Below are 7500 nucleotides of genomic sequence, written 5' to 3' on the forward strand. Positions count from 1 at the left end.
GTCGGTGGATGGGTCAGGCCTCGAGGGGGGGACCCCCAAAGACGAGGGGAGTTGTCCCCCCGCCTCTAGCGCCCCCATGAGGCCGGCAATAAATTATTGAAAAACGGGCGTTTTTCGAGCGATACGCAGTTCGGCCACAGTGTGGAGCACATCCAAATAAATTGGAAGTGGGATAGGTAAGTAAAAAACGTCCCACTTCCAATTTATTTTTCCGATTATTATGGGATGCCTAATCAAATAGATTGCAAATGGGATGTTTTGTGATTACCGATCCCACTTCCAATCTATTTCAGCTATTATGGGATGCCTGATCAAATAGATTGCAATTGGGATGTTTTGTGATTACCTATCCCACTTCCAATCTATTTCAGCTATTATGGGATGCCTATTCAAATAGATTGCAATTGGGATGTTTTGTGATTACCTATCCCACTTCCAATCTATTTCAGCTATTATGGGATGCCTATTCAAATAGATTGCAATTGGGATGTTTTGTGATTACCTATCCCACTTCCAATCTATTTCAGCTATTATGGGATGCCTATTCAAATAGATTGCAATTGGGATGTTTTGTGATTACCTATCCCACTTCCAATCTATTTCAGCTATTATGGGATGCCTATTCAAATAGATTGCAATTGGGATGTTTTGTGATTACCTATCCCACTTCCAATCTATTTCAGCTATTATGGGATGCCTATTCAAATAGATTGCAATTGGGATGTTTTGTGATTACCTATCCCACTTCCAATCTATTTCAGCTATTATGGGATGCCTATTCAAATAGATTGCAATTGGGATGTTTTGTGATTACCTATCCCACTTCCAATCTATTTCAGCTATTATGGGATGCCTATTCAAATAGATTGCAATTGGGATGTTTTGTGATTACCTATCCCACTTCCAATCTATTTCAGCTATTATGGGATGCCTATTCAAATAGATTGCAATTGGGATGTTTTGTGATTACCTATCCCACTTCCAATCTATTTCAGCTATTATGGGATGCCTATTCAAATAGATTGCAATTGGGATGTTTTGTGATTACCTATCCCACTTCCAATCTATTTCAGCTATTATGGGATGCCTATTCAAATAGATTGCAATTGGGATGTTTTGTGATTACCTATCCCACTTCCAATTTATTTCCATTATTATGGGATGCCTATTCAAATAGATTGCAATTGGGATGTTTTGTGATTACCTATCCCACTTCCAATCTATTTCAGCTATTATGGGATGCCTATTCAAATAGATTGCAATTGGGATGTTTTGTGATTACCTATCCCACTTCCAATCTATTTCAGCTATTATGGGATGCCTATTCAAATAGATTGCAATTGGGATGTTTTGTGATTACCTATCCCACTTCCAATTTATTTCCATTATTATGGGATGCCTATTCAAATAGATTGCAATTGGGATGTTTTGTGATTACCTATCCCACTTCCAATCTATTTCAGCTATTATGGGATGCCTATTCAAATAGATTGCAATTGGGATGTTTTGTGATTACCTATCCCACTTCCAATCTATTTCAGCTATTATGGGATGCCTATTCAAATAGATTGCAATTGGGATGTTTTGTGATTACCTATCCCACTTCCAATTTATTTCCATTATTATGGGATGCCTATTCAAATAGATTGCAATTGGGATGTTTTGTGATTACCTATCCCACTTCCAATCTATTTCAGCTATTATGGGATGCCTATTCAAATAGATTGCAATTGGGATGTTTTGTGATTACCTATCCCACTTCCAATCTATTTCAGCTATTATGGGATGCCTATTCAAATAGATTGCAATTGGGATGTTTTGTGATTACCTATCCCACTTCCAATTTATTTCCATTATTATGGGATGCCTATTCAAATAGATTGCAATTGGGATGTTTTGTGATTACCGATCCCACTTCCAATCTATTTCAGCTATTATGGGATGCCTATTCAAATAGATTGCAATTGGGATGTTGGCCACTACCCACCCCAGGTGGGCTTGTACAAGTTCAGGAATGTCGTAGGGGTCCGAAACTTGATAGGGGGGTAGTGTGGGACCCCCTAAACAACATATTGAAGCCCCGCCCCCAAAAAGTGGGCGTGGCCGGAAGTAGGTGTTCCCATGGGCCGATCGGCTCGAGACTTGATAGGGGGGTAGTGTGGGACCCCTAAAACAACATATTTAAGCCCCGCCCCTAAAAGTGGGCGTGACCGGAAGTAGGTGTTCCCATGGGCCGATCGGCTCAAAACTTTGCAGGGGAGTTCTATTTGGGACCACAAACAACATACTAAAAGCTCGTGTCCGTAGGTGGTCGGGAAGTTGAAAAACGAACCAGGAAGTGGAACAGGAAGTGACTTTCCCGAGGTCGTAGGGTCATGAAATTTCATGGGGGATGTCTGGGGGGGCACTGGAGCAACATACTGGAAGCACGAGTCTGAAAGCCAAGCGGAATTTTTACACCACTAACCCAAACTCTATCGCATCCCAATTCCAATTTATTTCCATCAGTTAAATAAATTGGAATTGGGATGCCATTCAAATAAATTGGAATTGGACGATTTGTACTTACCGATCCCAATTCCAATCTATTTCAATGGGATCCCAATTCCAATTTATTTCCATTACTTAAATAAATTGGAATTGGGATGCCATTCAAATAAATTGGAATTGGACGATTTGTACTTACCGATCCCAATTCCAATCTATTTCAATGAAACCCCATTCAAATAAATTGGAATTGGACAATTTGTACTTACCGATCCCAATTCCAATCTATTTCAATGGGACCCCATTCAAATAAATTGGAATTGGACAATTTGTACTTACCGATCCCAATTCCAATCTATTTGAATTGGATCCCAATTCCAATTTATTTCCATCAGTCAAATAAATTGGAATTGGGATGCCATTCAAATACATTGATTTCTAAGTTTTTTTTTTCTTATCACTAAAACACTTCAAAAACCATTTATCCATGCTCCCCATGTCTGGTTTATGCAAGCTGGGTGTTCAGAGTTGTCAGACTGTGGTGTCCAAAACCCCACTATTTTGATGACTTGAATAAATTGGAAGTGGGATCTCCAGATCTCAGCTTTGGAACATGATATCACAATTCTTTTACCACTCCTCTCTAAGTTTGAGTCCCCCTGACTCCCTGTGTGAGTTTGGTGAAGTTTGCAGAAAGTCAAAATTTTGGCTCAAAAAAACTCACACACTAACCCCTTAGAGTTTTTTTGAGCCAAAATTTTGACTTTCTGCAATCTTCTCCAAACTCACACAGTGAGTCAGGCACACCTAAACTTAGTGCTGAGCATTGAAATTTTCAAGCTATGTCATTCTGAAGCTGAGATATAGAGATCCCACTTCCAATTTATTCAAGTCATCAAAATAGTGGGGTATTGGACAGTGGAATTTCAAAACTCTGACCACTCAGTTTGCATCAGACAGACATGGGGAGTATGGATAAATGGTTTTCTAAGCTTAAAATAAGTGTTTTGTAAAATAACTTATAACCTCATTTTACTGCATCCCAATTCCAATTTATTTCCATCAGTTAAATAAATTGGAATTGGGATGCCATTCAAATAAATTGGAATTGGACAATTTGTACTTACCGATCCCAATTCCAATCTATTTCAATGGGATCCCAATTCCAATTTATTTCCATCACTTAAATAAATTGGAATTGGGATGCCATTCAAATAAATTGGAATTGGACAATTTGTACTTACCGATCCCAATTCCAATCTATTTCAATGGGACCCCATTCAAATAAATTGGAATTGGACAATTTGTACTTACCAATCCCAATTCCAATCTATTTCAATGGGACCCCATTCAAATAAATTGGAATTGGACAATTTGTACTTACCGATCCCAATTCCAATCTATTTCAATGGGACCCCATTCAAATAAATTGGAATTGGACAATTTGTACTTACCGATCCCAATTCCAATCTATTTCAATGGGATCCCAATTCCAATTTATTTCCATCAGTTAAATAAATTGGAATTGGGATGCCATTCAAATAAATTGGAATTGGACAATTTGTACTTACCGATCCCAATTCCAATCTATTTCAATGGGATCCCAATTCCAATTTATTTCCATCACTTAAATAAATTGGAATTGGGATGCCATTCAAATAAATTGGAATTGGACAATTTGTACTTACCGATCCCAATTCCAATCTATTTCAATGGGACCCCATTCAAATAAATTGGAATTGGACAATTTGTACTTACCAATCCCAATTCCAATCTATTTCAATGGGACCCCATTCAAATAAATTGGAATTGGACAATTTGTACTTACCGATCCCAATTCCAATCTATTTCAATGGGACCCCATTCAAATAAATTGGAATTGGACAATTTGTACTTACCGATCCCAATTCCAATCTATTTCAATGGGATCCCAATTCCAATTTATTTCCATCACTTAAATAAATTGGAATTGGGATGCCATTCAAATAAATTGGAATTGGACAATTTGTACTTACCGATCCCAATTCCAATCTATTTGAATTGGATCCCAATTCCAATTTATTTCCATCACTTAAATAAATTGGAATTGGGATGCCATTCAAATAAATTGGAATTGGACAATTTGTACTTACCGATCCCAATTCCAATCTATTTCAATGGGACCCCATTCAAATAAATTGGAATTGGACAATTTGTACTTACCGATCCCAATTCCAATCTATTTCAATGGGACCCCATTCAAATAAATTGGAATTGGACAATTTGTACTTACCGATCCCAATTCCAATCTATTTCAATGGGATCCCAATTCCAATTTATTTCCATCACTTAAATAAATTGGAATTGGGATGCCATTCAAATAAATTGGAATTGGACAATTTGTACTTACCGATCCCAATTCCAATCTATTTCAATGGGACCCCATTCAAATAAATTGGAATTGGACAATTTGTACTTACCAATCCCAATTCCAATCTATTTCAATGGGACCCCATTCAAATAAATTGGAATTGGACAATTTGTACTTACCGATCCCAATTCCAATCTATTTCAATGGGACCCCATTCAAATAAATTGGAATTGGACAATTTGTACTTACCGATCCCAATTCCAATCTATTTCAATGGGATCCCAATTCCAATTTATTTCCATCACTTAAATAAATTGGAATTGGGATGCCATTCAAATAAATTGGAATTGGACAATTTGTACTTACCGATCCCAATTCCAATCTATTTCAATGGGACCCCATTCAAATAAATTGGAATTGGACAATTTGTACTTACCAATCCCAATTCCAATCTATTTCAATGGGACCCCATTCAAATAAATTGGAATTGGACAATTTGTACTTACCGATCCCAATTCCAATCTATTTCAATGGGACCCCATTCAAATAAATTGGAATTGGACAATTTGTACTTACCGATCCCAATTCCAATCTATTTCAATGGGATCCCAATTCCAATTTATTTCCATCAGTTAAATAAATTGGAATTGGGATGCCATTCAAATAAATTGGAATTGGACAATTTGTACTTACCGATCCCAATTCCAATCTATTTCAATGGGATCCCAATTCCAATTTATTTCCATCACTTAAATAAATTGGAATTGGGATGCCATTCAAATAAATTGGAATTGGACAATTTGTACTTACCGATCCCAATTCCAATCTATTTCAATGGGACCCCATTCAAATAAATTGGAATTGGACAATTTGTACTTACCAATCCCAATTCCAATCTATTTCAATGGGACCCCATTCAAATAAATTGGAATTGGACAATTTGTACTTACCGATCCCAATTCCAATCTATTTCAATGGGACCCCATTCAAATAAATTGGAATTGGACAATTTGTACTTACCGATCCCAATTCCAATCTATTTCAATGGGATCCCAATTCCAATTTATTTCCATCAGTTAAATAAATTGGAATTGGGATGCCATTCAAATAAATTGGAATTGGACAATTTGTACTTACCGATCCCAATTCCAATCTATTTCAATGGGATCCCAATTCCAATTTATTTCCATCACTTAAATAAATTGGAATTGGGATGCCATTCAAATAAATTGGAATTGGACAATTTGTACTTACCGATCCCAATTCCAATCTATTTCAATGGGACCCCATTCAAATAAATTGGAATTGGACAATTTGTACTTACCGATCCCAATTCCAATCTATTTCAATGGGACCCCATTCAAATAAATTGGAATTGGACAATTTGTACTTACCGATCCCAATTCCAATCTATTTCAATGGGATCCCAATTCCAATTTATTTCCATCACTTAAATAAATTGGAATTGGGATGCCATTCAAATAAATTGGAATTGGACAATTTGTACTTACCGATCCCAATTCCAATCTATTTCAATGGGATCCCAATTCCAATTTATTTCCATCACTTAAATAAATTGGAATTGGGATGCCATTCAAATAAATTGGAATTGGACAATTTGTACTTACCGATCCCAATTCCAATCTATTTCAATGGGACCCCATTCAAATAAATTGGAATTGGACAATTTGTACTTACCGATCCCAATTCCAATCTATTTGAATGGGATCCCAATTCCAATTTATTTCCATCAGTCAAATAAATTGGAATTGGGATGCCATTCAAATACATTGATTTCTAAGTTTTTTTTTCTTATCACTAAAACACTTCAAAAATCATTTATCCATGCTCCCCATGTCTGGTTTATGCAAGTTGGGTGTTCAGAGTTGTCAGACTGTGGTGTCCAAAACCCCACTATTTTGATGACTTGAATAAATTGGAAGTGGGATCTCCAGATCTCAGCTTTGGAACATGATAGCACAATTCTTTCACCACTCCTCTCTAAGTTTGAGTCCTCCTAACTCACTGTGTGAGTTTGGTGAAGTTTGCAGAAAGTCAAAATTTTGCCCCAAAAAAACTCACACACTAACCCCTTAGAGTTTTTTTGAGCCAAAATTTTGACTTTCTGCAATCTTCTCCAAACTCACACAGTGAGTCAGGCACACCTAAACTTAGTGCTGAGCGTTGAAATTTTCAAGCTATGTCATTCTAAGGCTGAGATCTGGCGATCCCACTTCCAATTTATTCAAGTCATCAAAATAGTGGGGTATTGGACAGTGGAATTTCAAAACTCTGACCACTCAGTTTGCATCAGACAGACATGGGGAGTATGGATAAATGGTTTTCTAAGCTTAAAATAAGTGTTTTGTAAAATAACTTATAACCTCATTTTACTGCATCCCAATTCCAATTTATTTCCATCAGTTAAATAAATTGGAATTGGGATGCCATTCAAATAAATTGGAATTGGACAATTTGTACTTACCGATCCCAATTCCAATCTATTTCAATGGGATCCCAATTCCAATTTATTTCCATCACTTAAATAAATTGGAATTGGGATGCCATTCAAATAAATTGGAATTGGACAATTTGTACTTACCGATCCCAATTCCAATCTATTTCAATGGGACCCCATTCAAATAAATTGGAATTGGACAATT

Source organism: Brachyhypopomus gauderio, unplaced genomic scaffold (assembly GCF_052324685.1).
Source record: "Brachyhypopomus gauderio isolate BG-103 unplaced genomic scaffold, BGAUD_0.2 sc382, whole genome shotgun sequence".
Taxonomy (NCBI): domain Eukaryota; kingdom Metazoa; phylum Chordata; class Actinopteri; order Gymnotiformes; family Hypopomidae; genus Brachyhypopomus; species Brachyhypopomus gauderio.